This window comes from Pelophylax lessonae (genome assembly GCF_965119305.1).
Source record: "Pelophylax lessonae genome assembly, chromosome: 3".
Taxonomy (NCBI): Eukaryota; Metazoa; Chordata; class Amphibia; order Anura; family Ranidae; genus Pelophylax; species Pelophylax lessonae.
This window is the reverse complement of record NC_138770.1, coordinates 302797636-302821682: the sequence shown is the minus strand read 5'-3', so window position 1 is coordinate 302821682 and position 24047 is coordinate 302797636.

The following is a 24047-nucleotide window of genomic DNA, read 5'->3' as shown; positions in this document are numbered from 1 at the left end:
CACAAATTGTTAGTTGGACTGTCTTGTTTCTTGTCTCCTCTTGGGGGCAGTGTTCCCTCTGGTGGATATGGTTCCCTCTTTATGGACATATGTGCGGCCAGATAGGCCACTTGAGGTCACTTCCGGCCTGGAGGTCGACTTCCGGTGGCACACACGCCTGCAATGGACAGGACTTCTGGGTCCGTGTCCACCTAGGCATCCTCCCATTGGACGAAGCGCGAGGTATGGCACGAGTGCGCACGCGCGCGCGTTGCCTTGACGCACGCCCATTGGAGGTGGCCGGGGAGATGACGTCAGACGCTGACTCATCTCCCGGGAGCCTTCCTATAAGAGAGCAGCCACACGCAGCTCTCATTATGGTGGCGGTTCCCCATCCGAGCAGGGTGATCATGCGCGCTTGGACCTATACTTTGGTGAGTTAACTTGACACACATTATGGACCACTTTCCTACATTATTGAATATTGAAGGTCATACTGTAAATACCTCTGGCCTTTCTTTTTCAGTACTGAGTGTCTCTATTATGTGCATAAGTAGTGCTTTCCCTGGGGGCTGTTTTTACCTACATGCTCCTAGTTTTGAACTCAGACGTTGCAAGGATTAGGCTTCAGGTACTTGTTGCTGTAAATATACCTACTGTTTTTTCCTTCTCCTACCCCTGGCTGCTTGTGGGATTTTCTTTTTCATATATACAGTAGTCCTACACTGCATGATCCTATACCCCTTTTTTGGCTCTTTTTCATCTCATCCTAAATTGGGTCTAACAATCTCTATGATAAAATTTGGAATCCCACAACCCCTTTGTGCACCTGGGTGAGTTGTCTTGATTGAAAACAGTGGTTTACTATAATAAAAAACATAAATCCCCCCTTCTTTTCTAATGCAGGCTTGGCTGTGTTTATACACCAGCAGGTCCTAGAATAAGCCTATTTTTTCAACTCTCTGATACCTGGAATCCAATCGCAAAATTGATCACCTTCCTCGTTAACTCATTGTGATGGGCTTAATTACCTGGCCCACGGTACTACAATAAAAACACAGGTATGCATGATTCTTGAGTCTGTTATCTTACTTTAGTATTTTGATTAGAGACATATACCTCCTTTTACAGGAGGGTCTCCCCACATGTGATTCCATTTCTGGTGTTCCGGTCCCCCAGAATATGTCTGCTCCCATTTGATTCAAGCTAACCAAGACTGTCTAACCCTTGCATTATTGTACATCAATGTTGTTTCATTGTATGGTGTATATATCTATCAACCAACCAATGTGATACCTAATGTTGATGGTCTTGACATCTATGAAATACTGATGGGGAAAAAGTTTTTCTTACCCGATCTTCCACTACCCTGGCAGGCAGTGCTCTTTTACAATCTGACGGTGGACTGTTCCTCATCGCTCTCTCCAGAGCAGGACTATACACCCTGCTCAGGTCTTGATGATGTCAGGCTGCTAGATCATGTACACTGAACAAAATTATAAACACAACACTTTTTTATTTTGCCCCCATTATTCATGAGCTAAATTCAAAGATTTAAGACTTTTTCAATGTACACAAAAGGCCTATTTCTCTCAAATATGGTTCACAAATCTGTGTTAGCAAACACTTTTCCTTTACTGAGATAATCTATCCACCTCACAGGTGTGGCATATCAAGATGCTGATTAGACAGCATGATTATTGCACAGGTGTGCCTTAGGCTGGCCACAAAAAAGGCCACTCTAAAATTTGCAGTTCAATCACACAGCACAATGCCACAGATGTCGCAAGTTTTGAGGGAGTGTGCAATTGGCATGCTGACTGCAGGAATGTCCACCAGAACTGTTGCCCATGAATTGAATGTTAATTTCTCTACCATAAGCCGTCTCCAAAGGCATTTCAGAGAATTTGGCAGTACATCCAACCGGCCTCGCAACCGCAGACCACGTGTAACCACACCAGCCCAGGATCTCCACATCCAGCATCTTCACCTCCAAGATCGTCTGAGACCAGCCACCAAGACAGCTGCTGAACCAAAAATCGGTTTGCATTACCAAAGAATTTCTGCACAAACTGTCAGAAACCATCTCAGGGAAACTCATCTGCATGCTCGTCGTCCTCATTGGGGTCTCGACCTGATTGCAGTTTGTCGTTGTAATTTGTCGACTTGAATGGGCAAATGCTCACATTCGATGGCGTCTGGCACTTTGGAGATGTGTTCTCTTCATGGGTGAATCCTGGTTTTAATAGATCTTTGAGTAAAGCTCATGAAAAAAGGAGGCAAAAACAAGTGTTATGTTTATAATTTTATTTAGTATAAGTATGTCTGCTTTTAATATTTCCCTAGATATAAACAAGCAATAAACCCTTGCAGTGTGGGCACAGCCCCACTGCAAGGGATTTTGTTCTATTTGTCTGGAGTTAGGCTTTAAGATATTTCACTTTAAAGGAAAAAAGATTAAAACAACTGGTTTGGCAGGTTCCCCATCCTCAAAAAAAAGGCATTATATAAAAGCATTTGTACACTGAATTGACTAAAGGCAAATTAAAAAAAAAAATATATATATATATATATATACAGTATATATATATATATATATATATATATATATATATTCACGTCAGCTTCTCTGTTGGATAGTGGAGTCATTAGGACCTTTTTTGTTGCAGAATGTAAAATACAACACATTTGGCTATATTGCTATGTATTACAAATATTTGAAGTTAAACTGTGTATGTCATAGCCAAAAAAACTTTCCACTGAAGCAATCAATTGGCCAAGACCAAAGAGCTGTCCAAAGATGTTAGGGACAAGATTGTAGACCTATACAAGGCTGGAATGGGCTACAAGACCATCGCCAAGCAGCTTGGTGAGAGGGTGACAACAGTTGGTGTGATTATTTGCAAATAGAAGAAACACAAAATAACTGTCACTCTCCCTCGATCTGGGGCTCCATGCAAGATCTCACCTTGTGGAGTTTCAATGATCATGAGAACAGTGAGGAATTAGCCCAGAACTACATGGGAGAATCTTGTCAATGATTTCAAGGCAGCTGGGAGACTGGGACCATAGTCACCAAGAAAACAATTGTTAACACACTACGCCATTAAGGACTGAAATCCTGCAGCACCCGCAAGGTCTCCCTGCTCAAGAAAGCACATGTACAGGCCCATCTGAAGTTTTCTAATGAACATCTGAATTATTCAGAGGAGAACTGAGTGAAAGTGTTCTGGTCAGATGAGACCAAAATCAAGCTCTTTGGCATCAACTCAACTCGCCGTGTTTGGAGGAGGAGGAATGCTGCCTATGACCCCAAAGAACACCATCCCCACTGTCAAACATGGATGTTGAAGCATTATGCTTTGGGGGTGTTTTTCTGCAAAGGTGACAAGACAACTTCACTGCATCAAAGAGACAATGGACGGAGCCACGTACCGTCAAATCTTGGGTGAGAACCTCCTTTCCTCAGCCAGGGCATTAACAATGGGTCGTGGATGGGTATTCCAGCATGACAATGACCCAAAATGCACGACTAAGGCAACAAAAGAGTGGTTAAAGAAGAAACACGTTAAGGTCCTGGAGTGGCCTAGCCAGTCTTCAGACCTTAATCCCATAGAAAATATGTGGAAGGAGCTGAAGGTTCGAGTTACCAAACATCAGCCTCGAATCCTTAATGACTTGGAGAGGATCTGCAAAGAGGAGTGGGACAAAATCCCTCCTGAGATGTGTGCAAACCTAGTGGCTAACTACAATAAATGTCTGACATCTGTGATTGCCAACAAGGATTTTGCCACCAAGTACTAAGTCATGTTTTGCGAAGGGCTCAAATATTTATTTCACTTATTAAAATGCAAATCAATTTATACTTTTTTTTTTAATGCGTTTTTCTGGATTTTTTTGTTATTCTGTCTCTCACTGTTTAAATAAACCTACCATTAAAGTTAGAGACTGATCATTTCTTTTTCAGTGGGCAAACTTACAAAATCAGCAGGGGATCAAACACTTTTTCCCCTCACTGTACACTTAAATTAACTTAAAGCGGAGTTCCACCCGAAATTTATACTTACCTCCATCTTCTTGCTCCCGGTCACCTGAAAAACAAATGGATAATCGCAATTTTTTTTTTCACTTACCTTTTAGAGAAAATATACTCACCTTACTTCCTTCTTCCTCCCCTCGGCGGCCACGGCGATTCGTCACTTCCTGGCTTTTGCAATGATTCCTGGGAGCTGAACGTCATCGCTCCCAGGAATCATTGCGCCTGCACCGGCCCCGACGTCAGTTCCGGGGCGCGCGCGTCATTCCCTTCTAAACAGCTTCTGGGCATGCCCAGAAGCTGTGGAGGGATGACGCGCGCGACCCGGAAGTGACGTCGGGGCCGGTGCAGTGCATCGTGGGACCGAAGAAGGAGGAAGAGGACCGAAGAGGAGGCGGAAGAGGATCGCGCTGGCTTCAAGCTGCCCACACCCGAGATGGCAGCGCTGGAGAAGACAATTTCAAGGTAAGTATTTCTCCTGAAAGGTAAGTGCAACCCGGGACAGATCAGAGGCTAGCCATTGTGGAATGTGCTAGCCCTGACTGTCCCGGGGGTATTTTTATAAAAAAATGTACAACTAGGGTGGAACTCCGCTTTAATCCTAACAATCCCTCTTCCCCATGCTCAGTATATCCCTTTGTATGTATGTACAGTATACAATGACAATAAAGTATATCTTATCTTGTACTTCATCATGTAGATTAACAGGCTACCCGTCCCAGCATCTACTGTAATATATTAAATATTAGAAAAATTAAAATTTTTTTTTTAGGATTTTCCTCTTTTAGGAATGTATTTACAGAACAATACAATTATTGCTAGCTTTACGTATTTCTCCTGCACAATATACTATTATAGCAAAACAAGTGATCTGAAATGATCAGACTTCACCTGTAGATAGCACATGAAAGCAGAATTCACAATTTCCAATCATCATAATGTAGCAAAAGGATTCATGTAAGAAGATGAGCATTTTTTAATCAATGTCCACTTTTATTAAAAAGTCTTTAGTAAATTGACATTTTTCAATTTTTACATTCTTTCAGCCTAATCATTTGAGCTGGTTATTCATGTCTTTTTCTCTATGCCATTTTAGCCTGAAAGAAAATCGTTTATAAATATTTATGAGAATCACCAAACATATGTTTTCAGGATGTAGCCAGACAAGTATAGCTGAAGGAGTAGAAGCCTGGAAAGTATAACCGAATCATAACTACATTGCACAAATTTAAACAAGAAAGCCATATGTGAGAGTTAACAGTGTTATCTTTTCATGGTGTAAAATACATTATAAAAGTACCACCCAATTATCATTATATCAATTCCATGTTCAACATTTCAGTTAGGCCTCAAACACGCAGGCCTATGAAAAGGCAGCATTTTTTTCTGGAAGAATTTCACAGAAAAATTGCCTCTTATGTTACAAATGTATGTATGTGCCTTTATTTACATACAGCGTTTAAGCATAAATGCATTCTCCTGACCAGAATAGAATTTATTCTGGCTATTGGATTACATTTACATGTATACGTATGCATTTATGCCCATATAGACATGCTCACCCCTGTACTTGCATTTTTTTTCTTTTTAAAAGCTTCTCTCAAAACATGACTCTGGTGGGGTTTTTTTTCCACCTGTAAACGCTCCTTGTCAAATACTCCTGCAAGTGCCTATGTGGGCATAGCCACTAAGACTAACATAGGGGTGCTTTTATAGGAATACACAAAATGTTGAAATGCTTGTATAGGCGGTGTTTTTTAAGTTCCATGTGCATGAGGCCTTAATGTTAAAATAACCAATGAGTATGAGACATAAGCAAATTGGTAATTTTATTTTTGTGTGTGTGTAAAGTATCCCCTCTGACTTTTTCTTATTTCTAGCATCCTTTCTGGCTCAGCAAGCAGTGTTTGTCCCATCTGCAGTAACCAATGGTCAGCAAAGAAGGAAACAGGCACTAACCTGGAGGTTGGCAATCCACCGATTGACCTGCGATCATGGGTAGCTGACAGATAGACCACGATCCTTTCTTGCTAACCCCCAGAACTTGGACAGGAGGGGCAGCATTTACTGGAACTGATCCCCTTTTCTCCTGCGGTCACTGAAAGCTGCCTCTCCCTCCCGCTGTTGAGCTTCACCATTGTACATTGCTTATTTTAAGTAAAGACAGTGCAGTTATAGAAGCACAGAGGTGAATTGACATTTTGCTACAAGCATAGACATGTTTTTCCTACCTATTTTAATATTTATGTAGGTCTTTATAAGTAATATTTTTATTCACAGACATCTTGGAGAGGAAATGTCATAAAAACAATTTGAATATATATACATACCAATATGTGATTAGGATCTGCACATATATGATCTACATACAGTTGTGCTCATAAGTTTACATACCCTGGCATAATTTATGATTTCTTGGCCATTTTTCCGAGAATATGAATGATAACACAAAAATTTTTCTTTCACTCATGTGCCTGTGCGGCGGCCGGTGCGCCGATCTCCACTAAGTGATACGACGGCCTCCTCCATCTCTGTCCTTTCCCCTTCCGACAGCTGCAGAGGGTGGGCCGGGCCGAGGATTCTCTGCTGACATCAGTCAGGAGTGGCGGAGCTGCAGCCCACAGAGGAGAGGAGACTAGAGGAGAGCAGAAGTGGGAGTCGGGACACACCAGCGGTGGCGGTGAAAAGTAAAGTGAGTCAGAAGAACTTGATCTAATGGCAGGGCCGACGCAAGCATAAGGCGAGTGAGGCAGCCACCTAGGGCGGCAGTGAGGAGGGGGCAGTAAAGTCCTGTCTTCAACAGGAAGGGACAAAATAGCATAAATTAGGAAAGGTCCCATGCCCCACACCGCCCTCCCACCACACACTCCAGCTGATTAACCTCTTGTCTGCCTAATGTGACAGACCCCTGCTTGCTACCAGGTGCTCAGTGTGTTGGAGTGGAGAGACGACAGGTGACCGGAGGCTCTAGGGCAGGGCACACAGCGCTGGAGAGAGCAGGGTGGGGGGCAGAGCAGTTGGGGGAGTGGTGATTGGAGGATCGGCAGAGTGATGGAGTTGCACTGAGTTGCACATGGCTGCTCCCTGGATGCTGCTGAACACAGTGTTCTCACTGCTGAGGCTTGTCCTTTATCTTCACACACTGGACACAGATTTCTGATGATAGGCAGGTAGAAGCTCTAAAAATGCATGGCTAAGCCACATTTACCACCACCCAACCACTCCCCTTTATGCTGCAATGGCACTGCCACTGTCATACATAGTACAACAGTGGTGCCAGGGGGTTTTACACACACGCCCAATGACTTTATCCCCTGGGAGTGTGTAAAACATTCAGCTGCCACTAGTGTACTACATACTATGGTGGCAGTGCCTTTGTAGCATAAAGGGGAATGATTGAGTTGTGATAAACAGGGCTCAGTCATGTGATTTTACTGCCCTGAAAATGTAAATGAAAACAAGGCCTAAAATAAAGCATTTCACTTACTGTGTATAAACCTGACTAGCCAAATGTTGCCTGTCATATGGAAACAATCCATTAGCAGTGTAGCCACCAGATCACTCCCCTTCATGACATTGTCAAAAAGGGGCAGAGCATGGGTGACCTTAAAATTACGAAAAAGTTCTGCGGATGCCCATGCTGATATACCCTTGCATCTTTTATCCAGTGTTGCACTGACATTTCTGGATTCTGAGTCATGGGGTTAGTAAAAGAATTGTCAAAGGATCTGCGGGAAAAGATAGTTGAACTGTTAAAAACAGGAAAGGGATATAAAAAGATATCAAAGGAATTGAGAATGTCAATGAGCAGTGTTTAAACTCTAATCAAGAAGTGGAAAATGAGGGGTTCTGTTGAAACCAAACCACGGTCAGATAGACCAACAAACATTTCAGCCACAACTGCCAGGAAAATTGTTTGGGATGCAAAGAAAAACCCACAAATAACTTCAGGTGAAATACAGGACTCTATGAAAACATGTAGTGTGGCTGTTTCAAGATGCAGAATAACGAGGCACTTGAAGAAAGATGGGCGCCAGAAGAAAGCCATTACTACGCAATTGCCACAAAGTATCCCCCTTACCAAAGGCTAAACAGCACAGAGACAAGCATCAAATCTTCTGGCACAAAGTCATTTGGAGTGATGAGACCAAAGTTTAGCTTTTTAGCCACAACCATAAACACTACATTTGGAGAGCAGTCAACAAGGCACATGATGAAAGGTACACCATTCCTACTGTGAAACACGGAGGTGGATCACTGATGTTTTGGGGATGTGTGAGCTACAAAGGCAGTGATTGTTATAGTTACAGTTTGTTACAGTTATTGTTAGCCTGTTGTTGGCTACAGCAGAAGAAAGTTGAAGGTTCAGGAATGGCCATCTCAGTCTACTGATCTCAATATCATTGAGCCACTTTCTCAAACATGCACTTCATGCAAGACAGCCCAAGAATGTACAGGAACTGGAGGCTTTTTTCCAGGAAGAATGGGCAGCTTTACCATCTGAGAAGATAAAGAGCCTCATCCACAAATACCACAAAAGACTTCAAGCTTATATTAATGTTAAAGGGGGCAATACACGGTATTAAGAACTTGGGTATGTAAACTTTTGATCAGGGTCATTTGAGTACTTTCTGTTGTCATTATGATTTAAAAAGAGTAAACACAGTTGATTGATAATAAATGGCTTCAGGCAAACACTAACCATGATTGAAAACATTTTTGTGTTATCATTCATATTCTCTGAAAAATGGCCAATAAATCATAAATTCTGCCAGGGTATGTAAACTTATGAGCACAACTGTATATGAAATTTTACAAATGAGTGATTGAAATCTGTGACCATTCTTGTTAAAAAAAAAAAAAAAAAATTAAACAATCTAGATCTTAGATTGTTGATGATTTCTATATTGCGACCCCCACATATTTATTGCACAATGCATAAATTACTGTATTATTAGAACAATCCTTAGTATATTAATATACAGTACTGTATATCTCACATTACTATATACAGGTAATATTACCTTGTGCAGGCAAACCACTTGTTTTTCCCATCATATATTGTAGACATTTATAAGACTGCTTCATTGTGTGCTCACATTGATTTGTTTACATAGAATCCTCAATTTGTGACGCCTGTTGTGTAATATGGTTGCTTACGGATGTTGGACAACTATAAATTATTAAGTTTAATTGTTGCACATAATGTATTAGCTTGTCTTATAAAACGTTATGATATATGACATGAAAGATTTACATGTAGTTTGACTAGCAAGAAACAATATTACCTCTAAATAGTAGTGTGTATTTATATCAATACAATAGCAGTCCTGATACATTGATTTGTTTATTAGATATGGGGTACCCTAATATATAGGTTAGGTTGTCTTGATATATTTAATAAAGTTTATAATACATTTGAAGCTTTAATGTAAGTTAGATTGGCTTAGTTTGCTTTTTTTTTAAAACTCAGGGCAGGGTTGGTATTATTATATAATTTACATATTGATTTTGACATCAGTTTGAGATGCTTTTGAGGTCATTAGGTATTCTTTGACAGCTGCATTTGCCCGCATTTGACTTGCTTCAAACTACTGTTGCATTCACATAGACTTCAATAGATGGAAAAACAATTCTGCCGTGAAACAAAAACCTATCAACACAGGTCCTGATGCACATCATTTTTGGAAAAGAAAGCACATATCCCCTACTTAGGTATTGCCTTTAAACAAAACTTACATTACCCCCTGCCACTGTTTAAATATTCTAAAATCTCTTCCAGGTGGCTATTCTATAAAATCTGTTCATACAAGTCTCAAAAATGCTTTAAAGGAGTTGAAAAGGCAGAAGGGTTTTTTTATCTTAATGCAATCTCTACATTAAGATAAAAAAGCCTTCTGTGTGCAGCAGCCCCCCTCAGCCCTCTTAATACTTACCTGAGGTCCCTCTCTATCCAGCGATGTCCACGAGTGTCTCAGCCGACCAAGATTCTTCTTACTGATTCGCTGAGACACAGCAGCAGCGCCATTGGCTCCCACTGTTGTCAATCAAGGTAATCTATCCAATCAGGGGGGAAAGGGGAAGGGGAAGGGAAAGGGGAAGGGAAAGGGGAAGGGAAAGGGGAAGGGGACGGGTCTGGGGTCGGTGTCTAAATGGACACAGGGAGCTTTGACTCAGCTCAGGTGTCCCCACAGCTAGCTGTTTGCTGTGGGAGCACTGAACAGGAGGGAGGGGCCAGGATCACAGAAGGGGGACCCGAGAAGAAGAGGATCCAGCCTGTTCTGTGCAAATCCACTGCAACAGAACAGGTAAGTATAACATGTTTGTGTTTTTTATAGGAAAAAAAACGAAACTTTACAATAACTTTAATGTGAACTCTACACATATAGTTTTATGCCTGGGAGACTTATCCCATAGGGGTGTCAGTTATCTTTGTGGTGTCCGGCACAACACATAAAACTAATACAGTGATTGGCATATGTGTGGAATTGTGACAAGAAGGCTTAGACACTTTTGACTTTGACTCCAAATGTACTGTTTTCTCTTAGTATGAGCCAAATTCTACACTCTGCTGGAAAGTGCCAGTTTTTATTTTTGTCACTTTTCTTTCTACTCACCCTTGGTATGAACCCCATTTTAATCATCTCTGGAAAGTTGGCCATACTTTAGAGTAGTTATTCACAGGGATCACAGCTTATCTGACTTGCTTCATGCATGGCTTATTTCCTTATGGGTTACTGGGTCTGAAAACTGGACTGTGAAGTGCTCCAAACTGGCCCAGTTTGCCATAACAGAGGCTCATTAGCCAACCAATCCAGCTTTAGCCAGCAATTCTAGAGATTTTGGCTAGTGCCAGATCTTAAGCTTGGCCCGAACAAAAAAAAAAAGGTTATTTTTTTACAGACTGAAGCTAACTGAAATTTTTTACTAAATTCAAAATCTCTATATGAATTAAACAAAACTTCACTTACTTCCTATTTAAAATAAATTGTATATTCTACGATATTATGTGTCCAATTGCCAAGACTAGCATAATGTGAAACAATGTTTCATGTAGAATCAGGAAATATACAAAACATAGACCTTTTAATCTATGGCCATGAAGTGAGTATTAAAAAATAAATATGTAAACTGTAAAACAATGTTGAAACATTAGTTATATAATTTTCACAAGTTTTGCACAAAAAAAAATAAAATGAACAAACTAGTAGAGCTGATATTGAGTGCCCAAATGATTCATGATAGTGGTCAATCATAGGCCAGGTACTTACTCTATTTATGCCATTAATAGCACTTTAACAATATTAACTTCCAAAATGAAGTCATAAAATTGGTAAAAAAAAAATGATTATGATGCACATAAAACTCTATAAAACTGTGTTGTAAATAAGCATGCAGCCTTGTAGCTGACATACTCCATAAGAGCTTTGTTCTAACAAACTGCAATGGATTTTACTGTTTTTTGTAAACATTCCCCTAGTTGCAGGTTTGTTTTCTCACCTTTCCTTGCTTGCTGCTGGCTGCACATGAGCAGCAATATTACATGAAGATGAATACAGCCATCTGCTGCTGCAGAAATATAGGGCTGATTCTCAGTGGGTGTGCCTGGACCTCTACAGACAGGCCACTATTTACACAAAGAGAACTAGGGTCCTTCTCTACAGCATTCAAGAGATAAATAAAATGTTACCATGATCCATATACTGCCTTTAGAACCACTTTAATTCAAAAAGAAACTGTTTTTTTCTCCAAACAAAGAAAAAGGCAGAGATGAGAATCACACAACTTAATGAATCTAAATCTCATCGCTTTGCATCTACAAGACACTCATCCACATCAGCCATGTCTCTACAATCAAGATCTTCCGCTCTCAACCAACAACCTATTAAAGCCTGTGCCGATGCTTAAGCTTCTAAAATTCAGGGAACTTTTGCTAAAAAAGAAAGCAGATATGGAAGCTGAAGCAGCAGTAACCACATGCAAGAAAGCACTGATGGAAGCAGAGGTAGAAGCAGAAGCCGCTCGCAAGAAAGCACTGATTGAAGCTAAGATGGAAGTAGAAGCTGCTCAAAAGCAAGCAGAGGTAGAAGCAATTAGCAGCCGAGCCAGTAGGATGTCCAGGACAAACAGCAGGAAGCTGATGGTGCACTACAGCTGAGCAGATGAGCTGGATAGCGACAGGTGAGCTGAGAGCAGGAGCTGGCTGGCACTGGCAACAGCAGACTTGCGAGACTCGGTCTGGTAGCATGCAGATGGTGAGCAGGCACTGACAGGTAGTATGCATGTGCTTGTAGTGGGCAGCCCTGTAGTGGGTAAGGCAGAAGCCGAGTCAGGCAAGCCGGGTCAGAAATTGGCAGATGGGTCAAGTTTAAAGGCAGGAGCCTAGTCTGAATACAGGCAGGAGTCAAAAACTATTAGTAATTCAGAGGCAAAAGGAGCAGGCAGCAGTGAAGGTCAGGAGGCAAGCCAGGGTCAGAGAAGGTGGAGTTTAATAATGGTCAAGACGAGACGGATCGGTGCCTGGGATCAGAAGCAGAGAAACTGGCAACAGATGCACTGGAACACTGTCGAAGAGACAGCACTAGACCAGGATGCATGAGCTGCATGAGCCAGATGCACAGGTGTATATGTATATGTTAGTTTGGGACTGCGCACAAAAAAACATCCAGGGAAATCATCCTGCTTGCCGCACAACAATTTTCCCAAAAATGTTTTGCATTCACTAAAAAACGCTACTTAAATACCACATGCTCTATTTTATGAAGCCATGCATATTTTAGTAGTGAAAGCCTGTGGTAATTTACCACCGGCAGTAGCCAGCGTCCATTGCAAAAAGTGTACATGGCCGGTTGTTAAGGAGCGGGCGTCTCCCAGTGTCCTTAACAACCAGTAAATAACACTATGTCTTTATTAACTAATGAGTCATCAGCTGCCAGTAGGGTTCCCCACTGACAGCTGAATGAAAAAATAATTGCTGGCATTGAAAAAATAGGTAAAAAGGTGTGGGGTCCCCCTCTAATCCATACCAGGTCCTTGAATTTTGAGGGGAACCCCAATGGCAAATTTGTTTTTAAAAATGGCATGGAGTCCCCCCCCAGAATCCATACCAGACACTTATCTGAGCATGCAGCCTGGCATGCAGCCTGGCAGGCCAGGAAAGGGGGAGGGACAAGTGAGCAGCCCCCTCCTCCTGAACCATACCAGGCCATATGCCCTCAACATGGGGGAGTGCTTTGGGGCAGGGGGGTACTGCTGGTTCTTGTGACATTATCAAGCCAGCATCCCCTGGATAATGATGTCACAAGGGGGTGGAGCTACCCTCGGCGGTGGTGGCCATCATTTTTTTAAGTGACTTGTCAAAAACTGTGTCTGCTTTTTTATTTGATTTTAAGCACTTTTTGTGTACCCCATTTAACCAATACTCATTCACATAGGCGGGGCCTGGGATTCTAATAGGCCCCCAGCCTGTAGACCCCCACATTCACCGGCCAGGGTTGTGGGGAAAAGGCCCTGGTCCCCTTAAACATGTGGCCTGGTATGGTTCAGGAGGGGGGGGCTGCTCGCTCGTCCCCTCCCCCCTTTCCTGACCTGTCTCCTGCATGCTTGGAAAAGGGTCTGATATGGAAGGGCCTGGTATGGATTGGGAGGAACCCAACACCTTTTTTCTATTATTTTTTTCAAAGCTGGCAATTCTTTTTTTCATTCAGCTGATGACTCATCGGTTGTTAGGATGTGGCAATGAATTGAGTTTAATGCCTATTCATGATGTTGTATTTACTGACCTTTTTTAGTGTTTTGCGGTAAATAACGCCAAACAGTATAGTGAATAGTATAGTATAGTATAGTGAATGGATAGTTTCAGGATCGCATGACGTATTTACTGCATACGATCTGCCAATGGAGCCCAATGTCACAGTTCACTAAATACATGCTTCACAAAGAGCTCATCAAGACAGGTCTCACTGACAACAAACCTGGAAACTACAGATGCTGGAAATCCACCTTCAAAGCCACAATCAGTGAACTAGATGTCACAATTACAGAAGAACTACATCTGCAGTTGACAGCACCTCAGGTCTTAAAGCCACTTGGGACAGACCTAAGCATAGCTTGAACAGCCCAGAAGTCATTGAGCATGCTTTATGTAAAAGATTGCAAAGCTTCCAAAAATATAAAGTTCTAAAGTTTCAAGAGTTCAGTGACCTTCTCTCGAACTTCAACTTCAAACTGATACCCATCTACCCGGCCTCAGTTTTCTAGATATTACTCGTGGGGTTAACCCAATAGTCTACAAGTTACCTTGTGGTATACAAGAAAATGGGCATCACTTGGGTCAAGGTACAAGGAAGAAAATAAAGTTTAATTTCCTCCCTTTTCCTACTTCTTTTAGTTCATTAGGAGGATTTTAGATATTTAGAATGATCGTTTCTCCTTTGCAGAGTCCTACCCTCTCGATCCTTCTCCAAGGCCTGCAAGCTCACACATTCCAAATAGAGACCGCTGAGTTCCAGTGTCTGTGAAAGGGACAGATATTCTAACTGAACCTACTTCAATCCCTGAAAAGACTGATCAGAACAAGAAAATCAAGAACCCAATTCTCCAATGTCCCACACATAACAAACCACACCTGCTTAGGAAGTGTATTGGTTTCAGAAAGGAAACCTTGCAAAATCGCAAAGAGCTTTTAGGAAAATAAAGGGATTGTTTCAAATGCTGTGTTTCCACAGAACACCATGCTAAAGACTGTAAGCTAACTAATAAGTGCATAGACTGTAACAGTCATGGTCAAGTGCAGGCGCTTCATTCAAGAGAGTCCTACTTTGTCTACAGGTAATCCTTCCCGGGTCAAACCGTGCCTTATACTCCAGTTGCCTCCAGCTGCACAGATGTTTAACCAAGAAAAACAGAACATATTGGACTTTACTGGTACCAGAGAGGAATGGTCAGACATTATTGTATGTAGAGGTAAATAGTTATTACAAACAATGACTAAAAAACAATCCTAAAACAATGAAAAAGATATTCTAATTGGATGATATAGGCCATATAATCGAGCAACAAATGTAGACTTTGCTATATGTTCCAAGAGGTTGACGCATTTCACATCTAACCCCTTCCTCAGGATCTCATTGTCTTGGTAGCAAAGAATATTGGCCTATCCAAAAGAGAAAAAAAGCATGACAATTAATATATAACATATATAGCAGAGAATCACCATTCACACAAGCATCCTGTGTCTACTACATCAAATTACATGTCACCCTAGGAGTACAACATACGGATGGTGGTACATTGCATGGCGCAGGGCAGTTGCTCAGGAAAGTATGGCATATATAATACACAGCACTAGCCCTAAGCAAAAAAACGAGAATAAATGAGCAGCTCATTGCCAAATAAATAAGTCAGTATATCACTTTAAGAACTGCCACTTACTTAGTTGTGAGTCACTTAAAAGGTGACTGTCCACAGTGAAAGAAGATGAAATACAATGTTCAGGTATTATATCCGCCAATGAGACAAAGCAACCTGTAATGTCATTAATAGGGAGTATTAGGGACCATCTAGCATATTTGAGTTGACCATAAGGAGCTATGGCAAACCACAAAGAGGCTATTACCTGTGTTTTAACGTTATTACATAAAAGTAGACAGCAAAAACACATCCATTTCTCCAAGAAATAGGATCAGTAAAAAAATTTGTGTCATCCTTATATACTGACATCAGTCTGATAGACCATCTATAGATAATATAAGACATATAAGGTGTAGCCCAACATTATATAGAGGAATTATAAAAAAAAAAAAAAAAAACCTATAGAGGAATTCAATTACTACACCCAAACCAAACAACATATACCAGAAAGTTTCCAGCACCTGCATCCCACCATCCATAGGCATTTAAATTGACCTAGCCACACTTATATTAGATGTGGCGCCAAACGTTGTGCCGTCAACAGCTGTGCCGTTTGTTAATTGATATATGCTGATACACTTGTGTATCCCTTCTTTATTTTTTTTTTTGGTTATATTATCCAACATAGATGAGGTACCTTCTATAAAGCCTATTCCCTCTCCTTCTCCGTACAGATGTCTGTGTAGAAGAACTCTCAGTAACCAATCCTGTGGCTAAATATGCTTAGTTAGTTTACCCCATAGTTCAAACTGAAAGGGCTGTAAAACTATTATAGATGATCAGAGTAACAGGTCTCTCGCAAGATCAAAGCTGGAAAGAGAGGGCATTCACTTGCAGCTAAGTTCCAGACCCTCCTGAGGGGGAAAACAGGAGAGGACAGGCCCAAAGTAGCATGGGTCGCCTGCTGGACTGTGTGCAGGAGGTTCCAGAGAACAGCTGGTGTGCTGGCTAGAATCAGCAGACAGGTGGCGCCCATGAGCTGTTGCAGGACACAGATAATGCTGAAACTGGCACATGGTTAGAAGGAAGCCTAGGTCAAGAGCCAGATGGTTATCAGAGCAGACGTGATCGTGGACGTAGCTACTTTGAATGCGTTCACCTTGAGGACAAAGGGAAGAGCTGGGTCTGGGTGTTGAAACATGGGAGCAGAGGTGAAAAGAGCCTTCAGTTGTTCGAAGGCCGTTTGAGAATCCTGGTTCCAGGAGAAGCATAAGTGCATGCAAGTAAGCTGGGTGATCGGGGCAATGATAGTCGAGAAATTCCTAATGAATTACCTATAAAGAATTAGCAAAGCCTGTGAACCTTTGGGCCCCTTTCTTGTCAGAAGGCGCAGGCCATTCCAAGATTGCTGAGACCTTCTGAGGATCCATGGAGATTCCCTCCATGGAGATTAAACTGGATAAATTGTTTCTCGAACTCGTACTTCTCTGCTTTGACGTTTAAGCCATGGATTCTTAAGATCTCTAACACTTTTCTGACATGCTCTTGATGGAGTTCAAGTGAGGCTGAGAAAATTAGTATGTCGTCCAGGTAGACGAATAAGAACAGGTCGGGGTATTCCTTGAATATGTTATTCACAAAATGTTGGTACACAAGGTACTCGAAGTGACCAAAGCATGTTCGGTTCATCACCTTCCCTAATACGAACCAGGTTGTAGGCCCCCCGTAAGTCCAACTTTGTGAAAACCCGAGCTGTTCAGAACCTTTGGAATAACTCAGGAACAAAAAGGAGTGGGTATATGTTCTCAATGGTAGTTTTATTAAGGTCCCTATAATCAATTCATGGTCTGAATGAACAAACCTTCTTCTCGACGAAGAAGATGTCGGCTTCAGCAGGCGAACAGGCGGGCGGATGAATCCTTTGGCTAGGTTTTTATCTATATATTGTCGGAGAGCCTCCAGCTCCAGCTCAGATAAAGGAAAGATTCGCCCGAAGGGTACTTTTGCTCAGGTAGCAACTAAATTAGGCAGTCATAGGACAGATGCGGGGGCAGGGCATCGGCACCTTTCTTGTCAAAAACATCAAGGAAAACAAGGTGGGCCAAAGGGACGGCATTACAGGGATCTGGTGTAGGTTGAACGGAGATACACATTGAAGGATTGACAGGCGTGGGGATGTCAAAGTGTTGGCAACAGTAGGAAGCTGAGAAGATGGTTTCTGTCTTGGCACAGTCGATTTGCAGGTTGTGGGCCTGCAGCCAGGGTATTCCTAGGATGGCTGGGAATAAAGGAGACCTGATAACTTCAAAGCAGAGTAAATCCTGTGTAATGTTCTGGTACCTTTGGTACCCTAATTCCACTTTTCCTAAGTGTATGCGCCCCACCATTCTCTTTTGGTAAGGTGCGCATACACCTTTAAGACCGATGCTGTCATCACTGAGCGCCGCTGGAGCGGCTATTTCAACCTCCGGCGGTCTCACTCACATGTTCGTTCAACGCCGCATAATCTGCCTTGAAGCTCTCATGCTTGCAAGCATACCTCGCTATCGGAACCACGCTGCTGATCCCTGTATCCCGCTACCGGATCATCCGCTCTTGCCGAACCTCTCCTCTACTACATTGCTACTAGTGATAAGTACCCCACAGGGGAAACCTCTATAACCTTCATACTAAAGCTTACACTATCTAGCTCTGCATACTAAGGACTATTACTACATCTGCATTAACTAAGATTGCTAGCTCTTGAGCCTAATACCATCTGCTCTTGCACTGGGTTGGTCTATCCTGTATGTTCACCTGCTACTCTATCATCTGCTACCATACATGATTGCTTAACCTATCTGCATCCCATCTGCTACTATCTTACTTTCAAGAACATTCCTTTCAAGTGTCTGTCATCTACCATCTCTACCCAACCTGTCTCTTCAGCCTATCATCACTATATTACTATACATATAAGTCACTCTAGGAACATCTTATTGAGTGTGTGTATCTACTTGCTGAATTGAGACTATCCACACATGATGAGTCTTGGGAGTTGGGATTGGTGTCTCAGCATTTCTCTACATGACTACTGAAGTGGAATATTTCTGCAGCTGTAAATCCACATTATACATAAAACGCAGGAGCATTACAGATTGAACGAACCTCAAATGGATTCAGCAGAAATAACCACTCAGGTGACACAATTAAAACCGCAAGTAACTGCGTTAATACACGCACTTGCTGAATTAAGAGAAGAAAATCAGGCTCTGACGCAGCAGGTAACCAGACTGACACAACTTACCACTGCTCAGTCCCCTGAACCCAAAATAAATCCTCCTTTGGTATTTACAGGCGATCGCAAAAAATTTCGCGAATTTAAAAACGCATGTGAGTTACTTTTCTTGCTAAAACCCCGTACCTACCTTACTGATCACATTAAGGTTTGTACTATTATTTCTTACCTAACAGGCGATCCTCGGGCCTGGGCAGACTCTCTTTTTGAGAAAAACGATCAGCTTCTCAAATCCTATACCTTATTTCTAGCAGAACTTACTAGCCTATATGATGATCCCAATAGGCAGAGTACTGCCGATCTTCAATTAAGGTCCTTGAAACAAGGTAGGAGACCTGTGGAAGACTTTGTCGCAGAATTCAAGAGATGGACCCTTGATTCAGAATGGAATGATGCATCTCTGAAAACTCAATTTAGGCTTGGCCTATCAGAGGCCGTTAAAGACGAGCTCGCCCGAGCGGATCTGCCAAAAACCCTGGATGCATTGATACAACTCAGTATCACCATAGATAGAAGACTACGAGAAAGAAAGGCTGAAAAAATGGGAATGCCATTATCCAGTTCTTCTCGGATTTCGGCCGATGACCCCACTCCTATGGAGGTAGGAACCATACGCCCACCTCTATCAACTATGGAAAGAGCCAGAAGACGATCTGGTAATCTCTGCTTGTACTGTGCATCCCCGGATCACAAGATAAACGTCTGTCCCCTAGTCTACAAAAAGAAGGGTGAGTGTTCACATGTCCTCCTAGGGGGATTGACAACTTCAATTACTAACCCTTACCTTTTTGTTTGCTTAACATTACAGTGGGACCAGAACAGGATTTCTACTAAGGCCATGATTGACACAGGATCTTGTGGAAATTATATTGACATACGTTTTGCTGCTTTAAATAAAGTCCCTATTATTTCTAAACCTAAACCTGTCTCAGTGAGTCTTATTAACGGTGTTCCTTTATCCTCTGCTCCGATCACTGATCAGACACAGGCACTCCTAGTCACTACTAACGGGTCTCATATGGAGACCACTACCTTCGATCTAATACCTTCACCCTACTTTCCCATTGTTTTGGGACTTCCCTGGTTACACACACATCAACCAACCATAGATTGGAAGGAACGGACCCTGGCCTTCCTCTCTTGCTATTGCGAGGGTAAGTGTAACCTCCCGTCTTCCGGGAAGATCCTGTCTGTGGTGACAGATGAGATTGCACCACTATGTTATCAGGATCTCTCTGAGGTTTTTCTTGAGAAAAATGCTCAAGCACTACCTCCCCATCGAGACTATGATTGTAGTATTGATCTACTCCCAAATAGCAAATTGCCGTTCAGTCATGTTTATCCTCTTTCACAGGATGAACTTTCCCATCTCAAAGAATATTTGGATGAGAATTTGAAAAAAGGTTTTATTAGACCTTCCACTTCTTCCACAGCAGAAGGACTCTTTTTTGTCCGCAATAAGGACTCAAGTCTCAGGCCTATCATCGACTATAGGCAATTGAATGCTATTACAATAAAAGATCGCTATCCTCTACCGCTTATCCCTGAACTCATTGAGCAGGTGCGTGGAGCTACCTATTTTTCAAAATTGGACCTGAAAGGGGCATACAATCTCATTAGAATCCGTGATGGACATGAGTGGAAGACTGCATTCAGAACCAGATACGGATTGTTCGAATATCTTGTAATGCCATTCGGGCTATGCAACGCCCCTGCAGCCTTTCAACGATTTATAAACAATATTTTCAGAGACTTACTAGATGTCTGTGTTGTGGTATATCTGGACGATATACTTATATATTCACGATCCTTGTCTGAACACATAAGACATGTAAGACTAGTATTATCGAGATTGCTTGCACACAACCTATACGTGAAACTGAAAAAATGCTTGTTTCATAAAGAAGAGGTACTGTTTCTAGGCTACATCATATCCAAAACAGGAATCAAGATGGACATGAGTAAGATATCCTGCATTCAGGATTGGCCTACACCAACCACCCGCAAGGCGCTACAGCGATTCCTTGGATTTTCTAATTTCTACAGGAAATTCATCAGGAACTTCTCTGCCATTGTGAGACCCCTCACACAGCTCACTAGCATTAAGAGACCATTCAAATGGTCAGATGAAGCAAATAAAGCTTTTCACCTGTTAAAGACAAGGTTTACTTCTGCTCCCATACTACGCCATCCAGACCCATCCCTCCAATACATTCTGGAAGTAGATGCGTCAAACATGGCAGTAGGAGCAATACTCTCCCAACGACCAACTAACACTTCACCACTCCATCCAGTCGCCTTCTTTTCTAAATCCTTAAGCAGTCCAGAGGTAAATTACCCCGTGGGTGAAAAGGAACTGCTTGCTATAAAATTGGCTCTGGAGAATTGGCGACATCTACTCGAAGGCACCCGATTACCAATACTTATATACACGGACCATAAAAATCATCAATATCTTCAGACTAACAAAACTCTCTCTCACCGACAGGTACGATGGTCACTATTCTTTCTAAGGTTTAACTTCCTAGTGACCTACACACCTGCAGATAAGAACAAAAAGGCGGATGCACTATCACGACTAACTGAAGAAAACTACTTCGAAATCCCTTCCGTTCCTATAATACCTCACAAGCGTATTATTGGAGTTGTCCGTTCTTTGAAGGAAGAGGTTTTGCATGGTATAAGTTTGGATTCACCCCCACCACAACTAAATACCGATGCAGAAGGCTTCCTCTACTACAGGGGTGGGGAACCTACGGCCCGGGGGCCGTATGCGGCCCTCAAAGTCATTTGGTCCGGCCCCCCGTGCAGCTGAGTCTGTGTCTCCCAGCTGATCTGTCAGAACGGAGCCGATGCTTCCTGTATAGTTCTGGCTCCGTTCTGACAGTCTGAGTGAGTCAAAGGCAGAGTGATATCAAATGCACTCCGCCTGTGACCAATACAGGGAACATCGCCTCTTCCTCCAGTGCAGAGCTGGAGTCAGACTGATCGACGCAAACCTGGAAAACCAGTTGCGAGTAGCAACATCAATAGCAGCTAACATCACACACCTCACCAAAGAGAAGCAGTTGCAGCCATCAAATTAGGGGTGAGTTAAATGTTTGACCAAATATAACAGGCACATTTTTAAGTTGATAATTTTGTACGGCCCCCGAATGATTTTATAAATACCCAAATGGCCCTTGGCAGAAAAAAGGTTCCCCACCCCTGCTCTACTACAACGACAAACTTTACATACCACCTACCATGCGCACCAAGATCTTGGAATTATGTGCCTATGGCAGGACATATGGGTATGACAAAGACTCTTAATCTGATTACCAGACAATTCTGGTGGCCTGACATGAAAACATCTATACAAAAATTCGTCTCTTCATGCAATGTCTGTGCCAGGTCCAAAATTGACACTACAAGACCATCCGGTCTACTATGCAGTCTACCAATACCCCAAACTCCATGGGAAGTTGTGTCCTTGGACTTTATAGTAGAACTACCTCCTTCCAAAGGATTTAATACCATCTTGGTTTCAGTGGACCATCTGACAAAGATGGCCCATTTCATTGCTATTCGCAGACTACCTTCGTCCAAACAAACGGCAGAACTCCTGATGAAACATGTCTTTAAGTTACATGGTATCCCAAAAACTCTTCTGTCTGACCGTGGATCACAATTTATTTCCAAGTTCTGGCAAGAACTATGTCACATACTACGAATTGAGCGGAAGCTCACTTCTCCTTACCATCCGCAGACCAACGGACAGACTGAAAGAGTCAACCAATGCATCGAGCAATATTTACGTTGTTACACTTCTTACCAACAGGATGATTGGGTGGATCTTCTCCCTCTGGCAGAATTTGCCTACAACAACGCAACCCACAGTACGACCAAGCAGAGTCCGTTCTACTTGAACTATGGGTTTCATCCCTCTATTCTTCCACCACGCATCCTTCCTTCAAATAACCCAGTAGCCTCAGACTATCTTACCCAAATAAAGGACTCTCTGGGTTTGCTTAATACTACCATTGCACACGCTCATAGTCAACAAAAGAAGTACTATGATCTTCGCAGAAGACCTTCTCCTCAGTATGCTATTGGGGACCTCGTTTGGCTCTCAACAAAAAATTTAAGACTGAAAATCCATAGCAAAAAGCTTGGACCTCTCTTCTTGGGACCTTTCCCAATCAAGAAACTTATTGGAAAAGCTGCAGTACAGCTTACATTGCCAATAGACCTCAAAATACATCCCATTTTTCATGTGTCACTACTGAAGCCCCATGTTCTTGACCAAGGAATAAGGCCTACTATCCCACTTCCTCCTCCTGTATAAGTTGAAGGTGGAGAAGAATATGAGATAAAAGAGATTCTAGATTCTCGTATCCACAGAAGAAAACTTCAATACTTAGTTCGATGGAAGAACTATGGGCCCCAAGACGACACCTGGCTAAACACCTCTGACATACATGCCCCTAGATTAATCCGCAACTTTCATGCGAAGTACCCAGACAAACCAGCTCCAGAGGCCTTCAGGAGCCGGCCTTAAGGGGGGGGTACTGTAATGTTCTGGTACCTTTGGTACCCTAATTCCACTTTTCCTAAGTGTATGCGCCCCACCATTTTCTTTTGGTAAGGTGCGCATACACCTTTAAGACCGATGCTGTCATCACTGAGCGCCGCTGGAGCGGCTATTTCAACCTCCGGCGGTCTCACTCACATGTTCGTTCAACACCGCATAATCTGCCTTGAAGCTCTCATGCTTGCAAGCATACCTCGCTATCGGAACCACGCTGCTGATCCCTGTATCCCGCTACCGGATCATCCGCTCTTGCCGAACCTCTCCTCTACTACATTGCTACTAGTGATAAGTACCCCACAGGGGAAACCTCTATAACCTTCATACTAAAGCTTACACTATCTAGCTCTGCATACTAAGGACTATTACTACATCTGCATTAACTAAGATTGCTAGCTCTTGAGCCTAATACCATCTGCTCTAGCACTGGGTTGGTCTATCCTGTATGTTCACCTGCTACTCTATCATCTGCTACCATACATGATTGCTTAACCTATCTGCATCCCATCTGCTCCTATCTTACTTTCAAGAACATTCCTTTCAAGTGTCTGTCATCTACCATCTCTACCCAACCTGTCTCTTCAGCCTATCATCACTATATTACTATACATATAAGTCACTCTAGGAACATCTTATTGAGTGTGTGTATCTACTTGCTGAATTGAGACTATCCACACATGATGAGTCTTGGGAGTTGGGATTGGTGTCTCAGCATTTCTCTACATGACTACTGAAGTGGAATATTTCTGCAGCTGTAAATCCACATTATACATAAAACGCAGGAGCGTTACATCCTGATGGCCTGCATCCGTGGTGGCAAGGACTGGGGTAGT